The sequence below is a fragment of the Callithrix jacchus genome, chromosome 9, assembly GCF_049354715.1.
Source record: "Callithrix jacchus isolate 240 chromosome 9, calJac240_pri, whole genome shotgun sequence".
In the NCBI taxonomy this organism is placed as follows: domain Eukaryota; kingdom Metazoa; phylum Chordata; class Mammalia; order Primates; family Cebidae; genus Callithrix; species Callithrix jacchus.
This window is the reverse complement of record NC_133510.1, coordinates 20,165,492-20,184,351: the sequence shown is the minus strand read 5'-3', so window position 1 is coordinate 20,184,351 and position 18,860 is coordinate 20,165,492. Positions and strand designations below refer to the sequence as shown.

General features: G+C 37.7%; 1 pseudogene; it reads right to left on the bottom strand.

The window, feature by feature from the left end:
• Positions 1 to 3,953: 3,953 nt before the first annotated feature.
• Positions 3,954 to 18,860, bottom strand: part of LOC100389543 (putative ankyrin repeat domain-containing protein 20A2) — a 34,394-nt pseudogene continuing 19,487 nt past the window's right edge.

Below are 18,860 nucleotides of genomic sequence, written 5' to 3'. Positions count from 1 at the left end.
CAGGTTTCCTAATTTACATTTCCAACTCTGACCTTTTTCCTGAGGCCTCTCCCATCTAGTACGGTTCTTGTAGACAATATTCTTAACTGCACCTGCATCCATTGCTACTTGGTGCAGATTACTTTTGCAGATAGTGAATCTCGTACATTTTACATTGATTCTTATTAATGCTGTTTTGAGTATAGTGTTTCTAATCTTAGGAAGGACTGTCTTATCCTTACAATATTGACCAGGATACATTTTTCTTTTATAATGCAAAACTTCCCCATAAGAACCAAACTATTAATTGTTTGCCTGTTTTTTTTCTTAAAAGAATTTCCTTCTCCATAGAGATATGGCATAATAAAAGACTTGTTCTAAAGTTTCTTTCAGGGTGACACTCAACTATATCATTGGGAAGCTCCAGTCAAGTAGAGGCTTCCCTTCAGCCCAATAGAGATTCTTCATCTCAAAATTGTGTCCACGAAATATCTTAATACAAGTAGTCTCTGGCTTAGAAATTCATAAAATAAGAACATTCTGGAGAAGTTAGAGGCTATTAATTGAGAGGGTTGAAAGCCGTTTCTTATTACATTTTTTATACCCATGGTAGGTATCAAAGTGGCTAATAACCACTATGCCTGATTTCTAAATTATTTCTGTGGAAATCTATACAGAATTGTTTGTTTATTTCATGAGACAGTGTCACTGTCACCAAGGGTGAAGTGCAGTGGCCTGATCACTGCTCACTGCAGCTTTGATCTCTCAAGCTTAAGTGACCTTTCTACCACAGCCTGAAAATACAGGCATGCACCACCATGCCTCAGCTAATTGTTTTTTAAAATTTTTCTTGAAGAAGGGGGAAGATGGCATTATAGGAGCAACTCAGGATTGCAGCTCTCAGTGAAGGCACAGAGGGTGAGTGCACGCCACATTTCCAGATGGATCTTTTCTGCCCACAGACCAGAAGATTCCCAGGTGTAGGAGCAACATGGGATGCCAGTGCAGCTGTTTTGGCTGGCGCAGCCATTTCGGCCAGCGCCACAGCACAGCAGCACTCTGCACAAAATACACTGGTCTGGGTGCCTTGTTAAACAGGCAATTTGAAATTTGGGAAGGCAGATTAGCATATTCATCTGATTAAATGGGACTTAAACAGTAAGCCAGGCCAGGAGATTCCTGTGAAGCGATGTTTGAGCTGGCGCAGTGGGTCGCTGCATGGGAAATCACACAGATCCGGTGCCCTTTCAGCAGGTGATTGAAACACCTGGGAGACAGTCAACCTTTCAATTAAAAAAAAAAAAACAAAAGGGCTCTGAGACAGGGAGCCAGGTGATCAGGCTCGGTGGGTCCCACTCCCACAAAAACAAACAAAACAGCAATTGGAAACACTCAGGGTTGAGAGTTTCATGGCAAACACAGCTGAACCCAAGACAATGCAGCTCGGTGGGGGAGGGGTGTCCACCATTACTGAGGCATTCTGCCCCTACAGAGGTACTCTCACATTGCTGATGCAGCCTGCCATTGCCGAGGCAACCCACCATAACAGAGAGAGTCTGCCAATACAGAGGTGGGCCACCATCACCATGGCAGCTCTAACCACACCCATATAAACAGGACTACAGGGAATTACACTAGGCATCAGGGCAGAGCCCATGGCAGCAGGGCAAAGCCTTGGCAGGCAGGTAGTGACTAGACTGCCTCCTAGCTCAGCAGGACAGTGCAACAGATACTCATAAATAAAGCCCTAACTTCCGAGACAGAGCACCTAAGGAAAAAAAGGGGCTTTATGAGCTCTGCTGCAGCAGACTTAAACGTACATGCCTAGCAGCCCTGAATGAACAATGGAGCTCACAGCTCAGTACTTGAGCTCCTATAAAGTAGAGACAGTCTCCTCAAGCAGCTCCCTGACGCCGTATATCCAAAGAGTCACCTCACAAAAGACTGATCAGACTCACATTTGGCAGGCATCATTCTGGGACAAAGATAGCAGCAGAAGAAACTGGTAGCATCCCTCACTGTTCTGCAGCTGCTACAGGTGTACCGCAGACAAGCAGGGCCTGGAGTGGACCTCAGCAGTTGTACAGCAGAGGGGCTAGACTGTTACAAGGAAAACTAAGAAACAGAAATACTTCACCATCAACAATCTGGGCATCCACTCAGAGACCCAATCGAAAAGTCAGCAACTACTTAGATGACAGGTGGATAAATCCACAAAGATGGGAAGAAACCAGTGCAAAAAAGAGAAAAACACCAAAAACCAGAACACCTCACCTTCTACAAAGGACCAAAACTTCTCACCAACAAGGGAACAAAGCTGGACAGAGAATGAGTGTGACGAAATGAAAAAATCAGACTTCAGAAGGTGGGTAATGAGAAACTTTCATGAGCTAAAAGAATATGCTCTAAATCAATGCAAAGAAACTAAGAACCTTGAAAAAAGATTTGAAAAAAAATTTGAGGAAATGATAACAAGAATGAAAAACTTAGAGAAAAGTATGAGTGAATTGAAGGAGCTGAAAAACACAACACAAGCACTTCGTGAAGCATGCACAAGTTTCAACAGCTGAATTGACCAAGCAGAAGAAAAGATATCAGAAGTTGAAGATCAACTCAATGAAATAAAATGAGAAGCCAAGATTAGAGAAAAGAGCACAAAAAGGAATGAACAAAGTCTCCAAGAAATGTGGGACTATGTGAAGAGACCAAACCTACGTTTGATAGGTGTACCTGAATGTGATGAAGATAATGAATCCAAGCTGGAAAATACTCTTCAGGATATTATCCAGGAAAATTTCCCCAACCTAGCAAGGCAGGCCTGTATCCAAGTCCAGGAAATACAGAGAACACCACAAAGATATTCCACAAGAAGAGCAACCTCAAGGCACATAATTGTCAGATTCACCAGGGTTGAAATGAAAAAGAAAATGCTAAGGGCAGCCAGAGAGAAAGGTAACTGGACAAAGTTACATTCAAATGATAGTTATTGAGCCTTGAAATAAAAATTATGAGCTAATTATTAATACAAATATTCAAAGTAAATTATAAATACCAGTGGGAAGACTAAATCAAATATGGTTTTGCTAAAATTTACCATATTTATCCTAAACTATGATTTTATAACAAGCAGCTGCCTTTAAAATCTTATATGCTCATAAAAATACACAATCTGGGACTGACAAATTTTCAGATTTAAGTCAAATTTATATGAATAAAATCAAAGCTACACCAACTAAAATAAATTTTTAAAAACTTCTTTAAAAAAGTATTACAAGACACAGCAATACACTTCAGTTCATCTGGGAAATCTAGAATTAAGTGTTGAAGCAAATCACTGAATTAAATTTTAATTTGAAAATACTCATTTCAGGCGCAAGCATTTTCATTTATCTGCTTCATCATTGTCTTAACATATGGCAACATAAAGATGTTAAAATTGTTATTTCAGCAGCACAGGACTATTGACCTTAAATTTGACTCTGTGTCTATTAAAATTTCCCAGGTGACACAACATCTTTACTCAAAGTAAGTCATCTCTCAGCTCTACCTTTTATTTCCTGGAAACAAGGTATGTTGCTAAGCTGATATAGTAAACACATTTTTCTTTTTTCTTTTTTGGATTTTTATTAAATCAGCTTTGTTGAAAGATAATTTACATATATAGAATGTATTACTTCATAAAGATAGAAGAAAACATACAGTTAGAAGATTTTAGTAAATTGACTGTGTTGTGCAGCCATCTCTACAGTCCAACTTTAGAGGCTTCCCATCACTGCAAGATCCCTCACGCCCATTAGCAGTCACTACCAGCTTCCAGCCCCAGCCCTATGCAAACAATCATCTACTTTCTGTCTCTATGCATTTATATTTTCTGGATGTTTCATGTAAATGTCATTAGACAGTATGGTAAACACATTATTTATTTATTTATTTTTATATTAAACTAGGTTCAACATGTATCCAAAACCAAACGTTTAAATGTTCTTTCCAGAAGTTTGAAAGTATTTATCTTCCTTGATACTTCTCTTTCTGCTTTCTCTTTCTCATATTGAAACAGACTTTCTTTTAAAAGATTACATTTATTCATTAACTTATTTTTTTCTTCTAGCAGAAAACCTTCCTTTCCATGATCAATAAAGCCTCCTTTGACATTAATTACTCTTTTTCTATTATCCCCTTTCTGATGAGCATCATCTAGTTGCTGTTGAAGCCACAGATTTTCATGCTGTAATTCATATATTCTCTCTTCTACATAGTTCTGCTTTCCAGTGGATTTATTCTGTTTAACTTCTGCATTTTGATACATCTCCTTCATTTCCTTTAGTTGCTGTTCTGTTTTGCTTAGGTCCTTTTGTACAGTTTCTTAAGCCAATGTCTTTTTTTCTGAGAGTATCTCTTGTCTTATGAAACTTGTCTTTTAAGGTATTGAATGTAATTTGCATTTTAGAAAGTTGTTCCATAAGAAACTCATTCTCACTTTTAGTTCAGAAATATCACTCAATTCTATCTGTAAAGAAAGCTTGAGGTCTCTTTCTGTTTTCACCCTTTGATTGTGTTCACTTATAGCAGCAGCCAGTCTAGACCAATAGGATTCAATTTTGGCTTCCAGTCTTCCTTTGTTTTCTTTTTTCTTTTCCAGTTCAGAATTGAGCCTTGTGTTTTCAGCTTTCAGATCATTAAGCTGTTGTTGATACTGAGATACTGTTTTTGTTGTCATTTCCTCATTGAATTTTGTACTCTTTTCAAGCTCAGCGTTTCTTTCTTTAATACTTTTAATGTTCTTAAAATATTTATTTTCTTTTTCAAGGCTGTCCTTTTTGATTGTCTCTATTTCCTGCCTGAGTATAGCAATATCTGTCTTCAAAATGCCATTTTCATGCATAAGATCTATCATTTTTTTTCATGATTATGAAAATCCTAAATAAAACAAAAGAAGGTTTTAGCTAGTACTAAATAAAATAACATATCATGATTATCTCTGAAGTTAAATAATAACCTGCACATCCACACACTGAAAAGATTAAGTGGATATTTAACAGGAGAAAAAGTTGAAGCAAAACTTTGAACCGTATAGAGCATAAATTCCAAAAAGTTCAAATATTTATTTGATGTCAATAAATTCATAAAAATACACACACACACACGCACACACACACACACCACAGAGAATTTTTAAGACTCTCAGAATTAGAAAAACATTTACTTGAATTACAACAAACCTAAAAGCATCAATTAAAACATTAACAAATTTGACTAAATTAAAATATCACATAAAGAAAACTGCATTTACACTTTGATATCTAACGCATACACTACCCTATAGTAAGAGTCTTACCTTACACCTATTTGGACAGATAAAATTTCTCAAAGTTATTGAAGTTCTGTTTCCCTGATAATATTCTATTGCAATTTGACTCTTTTAACAATTTTTTAGTCAGTTATAAGAATGACATTTACTAAATCATAAATCTAGACCTTGTTGTAGTCACTTCTATATACATTCACTGATGAACTCTTTTAGTTAACACAATTTTGAAAAAGAAAGTTGAAAAATATAAGCGAGCTTCAGGATTTTTCTTCAGGGCTTCTGACTCTACTTCTAGTTCTCCACCAGATCATAGTTACTTCTGTTGTGTAAATATATCAATATAAGAGAAGCCTTTTATTTCAAAACACCAATAGTAGATAAGATAAAATTTCTAGAGCTCTTCTTAGGATGAGATTATTTGTGATTGCAATTATTTCTGTTTCCTTTTTATAATATTAGAAACAGTAATCAATATGAAATAGGGGAAAGTTCAAGGAACTATTTTACTGGGAACAAAACTTTTATCAATAAGTTATCACTAAGTATATATTATGGTATATTACTGTTTCCAAAAGCTCTTTGTAATAAAATAATATCCTACTTGGATGCCAAGATTTATAATAAATACTAATTATTTTACCTGTAAGTGTCATCATTCATTTTTAAAGATGAGATAACATTTCTGGTTTGTTTTAGACCTAAATAGTATTATTAAATCAAGTGGATATTATAAGTAATATTGATAAAGTTAAAAATATAAAATTCCTATCAAAGATTGATTTACCTGATTTTGAGTATTCTTAAGGTCTTCAGTTCCATCTCTAATGACTGAACAGTTAGTTCAAGTTGTTGTTTGGCTTTAACTTCTCCCACATATGGTCCCTGTTGTCTTTCCAACTCTTCCTTAGTTATTTTGTACAGCATATTATTATTAATTTTCTCTTCATTTTCTTGTTTTAAGGTGCATCTGCAAATAAAGGCACTTATCTTAAAATTCATTTTGTGAGAAAATCAAAGGTTCATCTTGTGATCTGCCTCTGCATATGTTGTTCATTATCTTAATAAAATTTCTATGTTCTCAAACACTTTTCCTCTGCAATTTCCAGATATTTAATTTCTCACTTCAATGTCTTCAAAACCATGCATATATACTTGAAAAGTAGCAAGGAAATAATATTCTGCTAAAGTTTCTGTTATTAATTGCTCTAGCATATATTATAAAAAAGGATGCTGCAGATTACTCAGTAAAGTTAAAAGCTGAAAACTACCCTTTTAAGTCACACAGTCATATTTACTCCCCCATTAGAATAGATTATTTACAATTTTTTTAAATTGCATTTTAGGTTTTAGGGTACATGTGCAGAACGTGCAAGATAGTTGCATAGGTACACACATGGCAGTGTGTTTTGCTGCCTTCCTCCTCTTCACCCACATTTGGCATTTCTCCCCAGGCTGTCCCTCCCCATCTCCCCCATCCACTGTCCCTCCCCTAATCCCCCCAATAGACCCCAGTGTGTAGTACCGCCTTCCCCGTGTCCATGTGTTCTCATTTTTCCTCACCCACCTATGAGTGAGAATATGTGGTATTTCATTTTCTGTTCATGTGTCAGTTTGCTGAGAATGATGTTCTCCAGATTCATCCATGTCCCTACAAAGGACACGAACTCATCATTTTTGATTGTTGCATAATATTCCATGGTGTATATGTGCCACATTTCCCCAGTCCAGTCTATCATCAATGGGCATTTGAGTTGGTTCCAGGTCTTTGCTATTGTAAACAGTGCTGCAATGAACATTCGTGAGCATGTGTCCTTATGGTAGACCGATTTATAGTCCTTTGGATATATACCCAGCAATGGGATTGCTGGGTCAAATGGAATTTCTATTTCTAAGGCCTTGAGGAATCACCACACTGTCTTCCACAATGGTTGAACTAATTTACACTCCCACCAGCAGTGTAAAAGTGTTTTTATTTCTCCACATCCTCTCCAGCATCTGTTGTCTCCAGATTTTTTAATGATCGCCATTCTAACTGGCGTGAGATGATATCTCAGCGTGGTTTTGATTTGCATCTCTCTAATGACCAGTGATGATGAGCGTTTTTTCATATGTTTGTTGGCCTCATGTATGTCTTCTTTTGTAAAGTGTCTGTTCATATTCTTTGCCCATTTTTGAATGGGCTTGTTTGTTTTTTTCTTGTAAATCTGTTTGAGTTCTTTGTAAATTCTGGATATCAGCCCTTTGTCAGATGGGTAAACTGCAAAGATTTTTTTCCCATTCTGTTGGTTGCCAATTCACTCTAGTGACTGTTTCTTTTGCCGTGCAGAAGCTGTGGAGTTTGATTAGGTCCTATTTGTCTATTTTGGCTTTTGTTGCCAATGGTTTTGGTGTTTTGGTCATGAAGTCCTTGCCTATTTCTATGTCCTGAATGGTTTTGCCTAGATTTCCTTCTAGGGTTTTTATGGTGCCAGGTCTTATGTTTAAGTCTTTAATCCATCTGGAGTTAATTTTAGTGTGAGGTGTCAGGAAGGGGTCCAGTTTCTGCTTCCTGTACATAGCTAGCCAGTTTTCCCAACACCATTTATTAAACAGGGAATCCTTTCCCCATTGCTTGTTTTTGTCAGGTTTACCAAAGATTGTATGGTTGTAGATGTGTTGTGTTGACTCCAATGCCTCTGTTCTGTTCCATTGGTCTATATCTCTGTTTTGATTACTGTGGCCTTGTAGTATAGTTTGAAGTTCGGTAGTGTGATGCCTCCCGCTGTGTTCTTTTTGCTTAGAATTGACTTGGCTATGTGGGCTCTCTTTTGGTTCCATATGAAGTTCAAGGTGGTTTTTTCCAGTTCTGTGAAGAAGGTCATTGGTAGCTTGATGGGGATAGCATTGAGTCTGTAAATCACTTTGGGCAGTATGACCATTTTCACAATATTGATTCTTCCTAACCATGAACATGGAATGTTTCTCCATCTGTTTGTGTCCTCTCTTATTTTGTTGAGCAGTGGTTTGTAGTTTTCCTTGAAGAGGTCTCTTATGTTCTTTGTAAGTTGTATTCCTAGGTATTTTATTCTCTTTGTAGCAATTGTGAATGGCAGTTTGTTTTTAATTTGGCTCTCTTTAAGTCTGTTATTGGTGTATAGGAATGCTTGTGATTTTTGCACATTGATTTTATATCCTGAGACTGCTGAAGTTGCCTATCAGTTTCAGGAGTTTTTGGGCTGAGGCGATGGGGTCTTCTAGGTATACTATCATGTCATCTGCAAATAGAGACAGTTTGGCTTCCACCTTTCCTATTTGAATACCCTTTATTTCTTTTTTTTTTTTTTGCCTGATTTCTCTGGCTAGAACTTTCAGTACTATATTGAATAGGAGTGGTGAGAGAGGGCATCCTTGTCTAGTGCCAGATTTCAAAGGGAATGCTTCCAGTTTTTGCCCATTCAGTATGATATTGGCTGTTGGTTTGTCGTAAATAACTTTTATTACTTTGAGATATGTTCCATCAATACCGAGTTTATTGAGGGTTTTTAGCATAAAGGGCTGTTGAATTTTGTCAAATATCTTCTCTGCGTCAATTGAGATAATCATGTGGTTTTTGTTTTTGGTTCTGTTTATGTGGTGAATTACGTTTATAGACTTGTGTATGTTGAACCATCCTTGAGCCCCTGGGATGAATCCTACTTGATCATGATGGATACGGTTTTTGATGTGCTGTTGCAATCAGCTTGCCAGTATTTCATTGAAGATTTTTGTAGCTATGTTTATCATGGATATTGGCCTGAAGTTTTCTTTTTTTGTTGGGTCTCTGCCGGGTTTTGGTATCAGGATGATGTTGGTCTCATCAAATGATCTTGGAAGGATTTCCTCTTTTTGGATTATTTGGAATAGTTTCAGAAGGAATGGTACCAGCTCTTCTTTGTGTGTCTGGTAGAATTCGGCTGTGAACCCAACTGGACCTGGGCTTTTTTTGTGTGGTAGGCTCTTAATTGCTGCCTCGATTTCAGACCTTGTTATTGGTTTGTTCATAGTTTTGGCTTCCTCCTGGTTTAGGCTTGGGAAGACGCAGGTGTCCAGGAATTTATCCATTTTTTCCAGGTTTACTAGTTTATGTGCATAGAGTTGTTTGTAGTATTCTCTGATGATGGTTGAGTTTCTGTGGAATCTGTGGTGATTTCCCCTTTATCATTTTTAATTGCATCTTTTTGGTTAATTCTCTCTTTCCTATTTTATCAGTCTGGCTAGTGGTCTGTCTATTTTGTTGATCTTTTCAAAAAACAAACTCTTGGATTTATTGATTTTTTTGAAGAGTTTTTCATGTCTCAATCTCCTTCAGTTCTGCTCTGATCTTAGTTATTTCTTGTCTTCTGCTAGGTTTTGAGTTTTTTTGATCTTGCTCCTCTAGCTCTTTCAATTTTTATGATAGGGTGTCAATTTTGGATCTCTCTGCTCTTCTCATGTGGGCACTTATTGCTATATATTTTCCTCTGGAGTCTGCTTTAAATGTGTCCCAGAGATTCTGGTATGTTGTGTCTTTGTTCTCGTTGGTTTCAAAGAACTTCTTTATTTCTGCCTTCATTTCATTGTTTATCCAGTCAATGTTCAAGAGCCAGTTGTTCCGTTTCCATGAAGCTGTAAGGTTCTGAGTTAGTTTCTGAATTCTGAGTTCTAACTTGATTGCACTATGGTCTGAGAGACTGTTTGTTATGATTTCAGTTGTTTTGCATTTGCTTAAGAGTGCTTTACTTCCAATTATGTGATCAATTTTAGAGTAGGCGTGATGTGGTGCTGAGAAGAATGTATATTCTGTTGATTTGGGGTGGAGAGGTTTGTAGATATCTATCAGGTTTGCTTGTTACAGGTCTGAGTTCAAGTCCTGGATATCCTTGTTAATTTTCTGTGTGGTTGATCTGTCTAATATTGACAGTGGAGTGTTAAAGTCTCCCACTATTATTGTGTGGGAGTCTAAGTCTCTTTGTAAGTCATTAAGAACTTGCCTTATATATCTGGGTGCTCCTGTATTGGGTCCATATACATTTAGGATTGTTAGCTCTTCCTGTTGTATCGATCCATTTACCATTATGTAATGACCTTCTTTTTCTCTTTTTATCTTTGTTGCTTTAAAGTCTATTTTATCAGAGATAAGAATTCTAACTCCTGCTTTTTTTTGCTCTCCATTTGGTTGGTAAATCTTCCTCCATCCCTTTATTTTGAGCCTTTGTTTATCTTTGCATGTCAGATGGGTTTCCTGGATACAGCACACCGATGGGTTTTGGTTTTTTATCCAATTTGCCAGTCTGTGTCTTTTGATTGGTGCATTTAGCCCATTTACATTTAGGGTTAATAATGTTATGTGTGAATTTGATACTGCCATTTTGTTGTTAGCTGGCTGTTTTGCCCATTCGTTGATGAAGATTCTTCATTTTGTTGATGCTCTTTAGCATTTGGTATGTTTTTAGGATGGCTGGTACTGGTTGTTCCTTTCTATGTGTAGTGCCTCTCTCAGGAGCTCTTGTAAAGCAGGCATGGTGGTGACAAAATCTCTGAGTACTTGCTTGTTGGCAAAGGATTTTATTTTTCCTTCACTTATGAAGCTCAGTTTGGCTGGATATGAACTTCTGGGTTGAAAGTTTTCTTCTTTAAGAATGTTGAATATTGGCCCCCACTCTTCTGGCTTGTAGAGTTCCTGCTAAGAGATCTGCTGTGAGTCTGATGGGCTTCCCTTTGTAGGTGACTCGACCTTTCCCTCTGGCTGCCCTTAGTGTTTTCTCCTTCATTTCAACCCTGGTGAATCTGGCGATTATGTGCCTTGGGGTTGCTCTTCTTGAGGAATATTTTTGTGGTGTTCTCTGTATTTCCTGGACTTGAATATTGGCCTGCCTTGCTAGGTTGGGGAAATTTTTCCGGATAATATCCTGAAGAGTGTTTTCCAGCTTGGATTCATTCTCTTCGTCACATTCTGGTACACCTATCAAACGTAGGTTAGGTATCTTCAAATAGTTTCACTTTTCTTGGAGGCTTTGTTCATTTCTTTTTGTGCTTTTTTCTCTAATATTGATTTCTTGTTTTATTTCATTGAGTTTATCTTCAGCTTCTGATATCCTTTCTTCTGCGTGTCAATTTGGCTGTTCAAACTTGTGCATGCTTCACAAAGTTCTTGTGTTGTGTTTTTCAGCTCCTTCAATTCATTCATATTCCTTTCTAAGTTGTCCATTCTTGTTATCATTTCCTCGAATCTTTTTTCAAGGTCGTTAGTTTCTTTGCATTGATTTAGAACATGTTCTTTTAGCTCACAGAAGTTTCTCATTACCCACCTTCTGAAGTCTCATTCCATCATTTTGTCACACTCATTCTCCTTCTAGCTTTCTTCCCTTGTTGGTGAGGAGTTTTGGTCCTTTGTAGGAGGTGAGGTGTTTTGGTTTCCAGTGTTTTCCTCCTTTATGTGCTGGTTTCTTCTTATCTTTGTGGATTTATCAACCTGTCATCTTAGTAATTGCTGACTTTTCGATTGCATCTCTGAGTGGATGCCCAGGTTGTTGATGATGAAGTATTTCTGTTGCTTAGTTTTATTTCTAACAGTCTAGCCCCTCTGCTGTACAACTGCTGAGGTCCACTCCAGGCCCTGCTTGTCTGGGGTACACCTGTAGCAGCTGCAGAACCGTGAGGGATGCTACCAGTTTCTTCTTCTGCTATCTTTGTCCTAGAATAATGCCCGCCAAATATCAGTCTGATCAGTCCTTTTTGAGGTGACTCTTTGGATATACAGGGGTCAGGCAGCTGCTTGAGGAGACAGACTGTACTTTATAGGAGCTCAAGTACTGAGCTGTGAGCTCCGTTGTTCCTTCAGGGCTGTTAGGCAGGTGCATTTATGTGTGCTGCAGCAGAACTTATAAATTCCCTTTTTTTCCTCAGATGCTCTGTCTCAGGGTGTTAGAGCTTTCTTTATGAGTATCCCTTGCACTGTCCTGCCCAGCTAGGAGGCAGTCTAGTCTTTATTTGCCTGCTGAGGCTTCGCCCTTCTACCATGGGGTCCGCCCTGTTGCCGTGGGCTTTGCCCTGCTGCTGTGAGCTCCACCCTGCTGCTGTGTGCTCCACCCTACTGTTGTGGGCTTCACCCTGTTGCTGTGGGCTCCAGCCTGTTGCCCATGGGCTCCGCCCTGCTGTCATAGGCTCCTCCCTGTTGGCGGAGTCTCTCTGTTATGGTGAGTTGTCTCGGCAACGGCAGGCTGCGTCAGCAATGGGAGTGTACCTCAGTAGGCGCGGAATGCCTCGGTCGTGGTGCATGCCCTTTTCCCACTGAGCTGCACCATTTTGGATTCAGCTGTGCCCGCAGTGTAACTCTCAACCCTGAGCATTTCAAATCGCCGTTTTGTTTGTCCCTGTGGGGGTGGGACTCGCCGAGCCTGATCACCTGGCTCCCTGCCTCAGAGCCCTTTCTCTCTCTCTCTCTTTTTTTTTAAGTTGAATGGTTGACTCTTTCCAAGGTGTTTTAGTCACCTGCTGAAAGGGCACCAGGGTGTGTGTGATTTCCCGTGCAGCGACCCACTGCACTGGCTCAAATGTCACTTCCCAGGAATTTCCTGGTCTGGCTCTCTGTCCAAGTCCCATTTAATCAGATGGATATGCTAATCTTCCCTCCCAAATATCAGATTGTCAGTTTAACAGGGCACCCAGACCAGCACGTTTTGTGCGGGGTGCCGCTGTGCTGCGGTGCTGGCCAAAATGGTGGCGCAAGCTGAGAGGGCTGTGCTGGTGTCCCGTGTATATCCTAGTCCTGGGAATTTCCCCATTCTGTGGGCAACAAAGATTCATCTGGAAATGCAGCTAGAACTCACCCTCTGTGCCTTCACTGAGAGCTGCAATCCTGAGTTGTTCCTACCACGCCATCTTGGAAATCCTCCCTCCAATGCCAGACTATTTACAATTAACTAATGTTTTAAAGTTACTATTTACTGACAAGTGTATAAGTACACTAGAAATAAATTTTTATCTTTATGAAATATTGCAGGTATCCCTCCAAATGATTTACAGTGTAAGATGGCACCTTCAGATGTCTTTCACACAAAATGTATCTGCAGATGACTGTAATCCAAGACTAGGCTAAAGAGGCTAACATCTGTTACCCCACACTTTTTATATTTTTTTCTTTAGTAATACTTTCAATTCACCTTGTTATTATATATAAACAATTCTTTAAATCTTTTTGGAACAAGACATAATCTTATATTTGAACAATAAATAATAGCAAATATTTTTAACATAGAACTTGAAATTTTATCTATGCAGGAAGGATGTTGAATAAACTAATCAGTAATCAATTTTCAATTCACATTTTGTTCGATGCATATTAAGAATAAAGCTGTATAAAATTTTTAAAACAGGTTCCACATTGAGAATCAGGGCCATTGCTTACTTTGCAGGCTAAATTGTAAATTAATATATACTTTTTTTTTTTTTTAAGAGATGAGGTCTCACTCTGTCACTCAGGCTGGATCATAGCTCAAAAAATCCTTAAAAATTTTTGTTTTCATGACTATAAACCTATAGTAATTGGGAAAACAACATTGTGAATAACATAACTAATAAAGAAATAGTATATAGAATACACTATGTTACTATAAACCTATAGTAATCAAAACAGTGTGATACTGATATAGCTTTAGTCTTCCTTATTCCAAATTTTTAGGACCACGAGTGTTTCAAATTTTAATTTTTTCAATTTTTGAATATTTGCATATACACGATGAGATGTCTTGAGTGTGGGACCCAGTTCTAAACATAAAATACACTTACATTTCATATATATATATATATATACATAAGCTGGTATATAATTCTAACATAACAAGTTAAACTTCTTGGTAGTTTTAACTACTTTTTAAGGAGTAAACACATTTATAACAATATCACTATTACATACTTTTATAAATGTACAAAGATACTAAAACTTCTTACTGAAGTTATTATGTTAGGAGTTGAGCATGAGCCCTGAAGAATATGAAAAATACAAAAAAAAAAAAACTAAAACAAAGCTGAGAATTCTTTACAAGAAAAATATATAGATTCATCACTTTGTTAAGAGTAAGCAGCTAAAACAACAAAGAAGCAATAATTGCTCTCAGAGCAATTATTAAAGAAATTCCTCTTCACCCAAACTTTAAAAAATATGTCTACATAGATTCTGGATATTAGCCTGGAGAAACAAATTTACAAGAAAAAAAACTAATAACCCCATCAAAAAGTGGGCAAAGGATATGAACAGACACTTTTCAAAAGAAGACTTATGCAGCCAACAAACATATGAAAAAAAGTTCATCATCATCGGTAATTACAGAAATGAGAATCAAAACCACATTGAGATACCACCTCATGCCAGTTAGAAAGGTGATCATTAAAAAAGCAGGAGACAACAGATGCTGGAGAGGATGTGGAGAAATTTCAGACACTGAAGGCTCATAATCCTTTAAGAAGAATTTCTTCAATCCATTAATTTTACCATGCTAATATTTTAGTTTTCTTAACAAAATATAAGTAAAAATTGTCATTCCTTTTATTCATCTTATCATAATTAAAACAAGCATAATTACCAGCAAAAGAAGACAGAGTCACTAAGCACAATATTGGGTTTTTCCATCCATGGAAAAACAGTAATATAAAGAATATTGCATAGTAGGAAGAGCCAAAAGTATCTAAAATATGCATATAATTGTGAGGTAAAATTGTCAGGATGAACCAATGTCAAGCGTTTTTTTTTTTTTTTTTTTTAATGAGAATTGGTCTAATGTTTAAAACAATACCTGAGGTTAAACTTCATTCACTCCTTTAATAAACACTTGTGAGCAGCTGCTGACTTTAGGCTGGGCCCCTTTTTAGACCCTCAGAATATGGCAGTGAAGAGACAAAAAGTCTACTCATGACTGAACACACAGTAACAATAAAGACAAGAGAGAGGCAACATAGAGAGTCTATCTGAGAAGGAAAACTAAAGCAGGAAAACAAAATTGTGATGTGTTGAAGGGGACACCGCTGGAAGTACCAGAATTGCCGGAATTCTGTCTCTCTGCCACTTGCTGAGACAGTGGCTTTTCAGTGAAGAACTTAAGGAATGGAACAAGTGGGCCAAGAGGCCTCTGAGGGGACAGCACTCCAGACAGAGGAACTGCCAAGTACACAGGGAACCAGGAGTGTTTGAGGAACAGCCAGAAGCTCAGTGTGGCTGGAGCAGAGAAAAAGAAATAGAAACAAAAGTTGCAGTTAGAGGGATAAAGAGACGAAATGATGCGGTGCCTTCTAGGTGTTGGAAAACACTTCAGTATATACTCTGAAATGCGAGGCAATTAGAAGGTTTAGAGCAGAGGAAAGGCACAAGCTGACTTAGGTTTCCATACATCTGCTGAGTAAAGAACTGGTGGAAAGAGGATTCAAATACATAAATCAATAAGAAGACCAATGAACAGTCTATTACACTCATCTCAACAGCAGGTGGTGGTTGCTGGGACATGGAAGATATGGCGCTTCTGGATATATGTTGGAGGTAGTCCTGACAAGACGTCCCGACAGATGAGATGTGAGGTGTCAGAGAAAGGTATGAGACAAGGATGACACCAAAGGTTTTGGCAGAACAACCAGGCGAGTTGCCATTGACACAGGTAGGAAAGGCTCTATGTGGGGTAGGTATGAGGAAGGACATCAGTAGATCAATTTCAGGCCTGGTAAATTTGTGACACCCAATGGCTAACCAAAGACAGATGTCAGGAAGGCAGTTTGATATTTAGGTCTGGAGTTAAGGAGAGAGAGCTGGGCTGGAGAGATATAGATTTAGGGATCACTAGCACATGCAAGGTAGTAAAAGTCAAGAGAAAGTGGATCCAGGACTGAGCCCTGGGACACATCAATGTTGAAAGATGTAGGATGGGGAGAAGCAAGCCAAACAGACTACAATGGATGGACTAGCAAGGAAGGCGATAGAGCCAAGTGAGCAAGTGCGTTCCCGAAAGCCAAGGAAAGAAAGTGATATGAAGGAACTTCTGATGGGTTAAATAAAATGAGGTTTCAGAAATTATGTCTAGATTTATCAAAGTGAAAATCAGTAGAAATCTGGAGAAAAGCAATTTTGGAGGAGTGGTGGGACTGGAAGTTACTGGAGAGTTCAGCAGTGAGTGGAGAGAAACTCTAAGTCTGTGACTACACAGTTTTTTTCAAAAACATCATACCTATGTGGTATGATCCAGGATGACAGAATGATTATTCATCTTAAACTTTAAATATTGTTTAAATTACACAGATGTGGCATTTTTTAAAAAGGCCTCACCAAGGTATTAACTAATGCATTCACAAAAGACCAGCTGAACATTTCTATGTAATATACACTGATTATCATTTTGCTAAATAAAGACCACAGAAAGACTAAAAGTTTCAAGGGCACTATTTCTTGCTTGATGAAAATCATCCAACTTTAAAATATCTTATACTCAAATATGCAAAATTGTCTTATTAAAATATTATAATATTGAACTATATATTGAGTTCTATAAAATTATAAAAGCATTAAATTTTATTAATAAAAGTAAAAGGGGTCCAGGCACAGTGGCTCACACCTGTAATCCCAGCACTTTGGGAGGCCCAGGCAGGAGAATTGCCTGAGGTCAGTAGTTTGAGACCAGTCTGGCCAACATGGTAAAACCCCATCTCCACTAAAAATACAAAAAAAAAAAAAAAAAGCCAGGCGTGGTGGCAGTGTGTGCCTGTAATTTTAGCTACTCAGGAGGCTGAGGCAGGGAAATTGCTTAAACCAGGGAGGTGGAGGTTGTAGTGAGCTGAAATCATGCCACTGCACTCTGGCTTGGGTGACAGAGCAAGATTCTGTCTCAAAAAAAAAAAAAAAAAAAAAAAGGGGGGGGCGCCAGGCGCAGTGGCTCAAACCTGTAATCCCAGCACTTTGGGAGGCCGAGGCTGGTGGATCACGAGGTCAAGAGATCGAGACCATCCTGGTCAACATGGTGAAACCCCGTCTCTACTAAAAATACAAAAAATTAGCTGGGCACAGTGGTGTGTGCCTGTAATCCCAGCTACTCGGGAGGCTGAGGCAGAAGAATTGCCTGAACCCAGGAGGCAGAAGTTGTGGTGAGCTGAGATCGCCCCATTGTACTCCAGCCTGGGTAACAAGAGCGAAACTCCGTCTCAAAAAAAAAAAAAAAAAGGAAAAGGAGTGAAATGCAGAAAATAATATTATTCTTTCAACTGAATTTTTGTAATTCATATAAAATGAAGTCACTGCTGAAAAATGTGGTGTGGTGCATACTGAAATAGCTTATCTTTTGAAAGGAAGGATAACAGCATGCATGAAGTATACCTTTAAAAAGAAGATTCACTGCATCAGCAGCACCTTGGTTTTAGAGCAGGCACCATCACATTAGTACTTGTGGGTCACATCTAGCCCCTGCTGGTTTTTCTAAGTAACGTTTCATTGAAACACAGCCATGCCCATCCATATACTGTCTATAACAGATTTTGGACTATTACAAAAGAATTTATAGTCCACAAAGCCTAAAATATTTATTATGGCTTGATAGAACAAGTTGGTCAATTTTTGGTTGAGATCAAACATCCTTTGATGCAATTTTCAGAAGCTTTACCCCATATGCTGAAATGTCCACATGGAATGTGGATCCCCATGTGCAATTTCTTGGCAATATTCAGATTAAGTTTAAGGGCTTAATGTTTAAACATTCATTCATTGAGAACCTAAAACAAAAACTTAAGAACTAACAATTTTGTTAATGACAAGGTAGAGGGCCAATGTAGCACGAAGCTGGCTTTTGCAACTCAGTGGGTATTATCAGAATTCTTTTAAAAAGTGGTTGAGATGTGTCATCAAACTAAATACTTGGAATATAATTTAATAGTGAAATAATCGGTGCACTATAGACATGGCCTCATTTTTTAATGGCTGCATATTACACTATTTTGTAGACATGCCAATTTATTTCTTATTGATAGGTTATGACAATGCTATAATAAATATACTTAACATATACATGTATATATGCAACCTATTTATATGAATATTCTTAATATAGGTATATAGTCTTTCATGGTATATATATTTTGTATATTAATTGGCCTGTTGTTCATTATGTATAATGTATAATTAATGTCCTTAATAAGTGCACGTGTGTATGTTTACACAAGTTATGTTTTCCTGTACAATCAAGTCCCAGAAGTGAAGTTGTCAGGTTAAAATGATGTCAGATTATTTGAGATTTTGATACACAGCATTAAGTTACCCTTCAGAAATAATTTCCCAATTACATACACCGACAGTGTATGAGAATGCCTTTTTCCTCCCATTTGCCAACATTAGTAATTATTTTTTAAATATCCGTATAACTTTTAAAAAATATATCTTATTTTTTGTTAATTTGCATTTTCCTGGAAAAAAAAGACAGGTCTAAATATCCCTGGTAAAATTATTAAATTTGTTAATCATAAGGAATATTAGTCTGACTTAGAATTAGTGTATAGCAGCATGACAATTATCTGCTGTTAAATACTGCTATAGGCAGCCAGGTGCAGTGGCTCA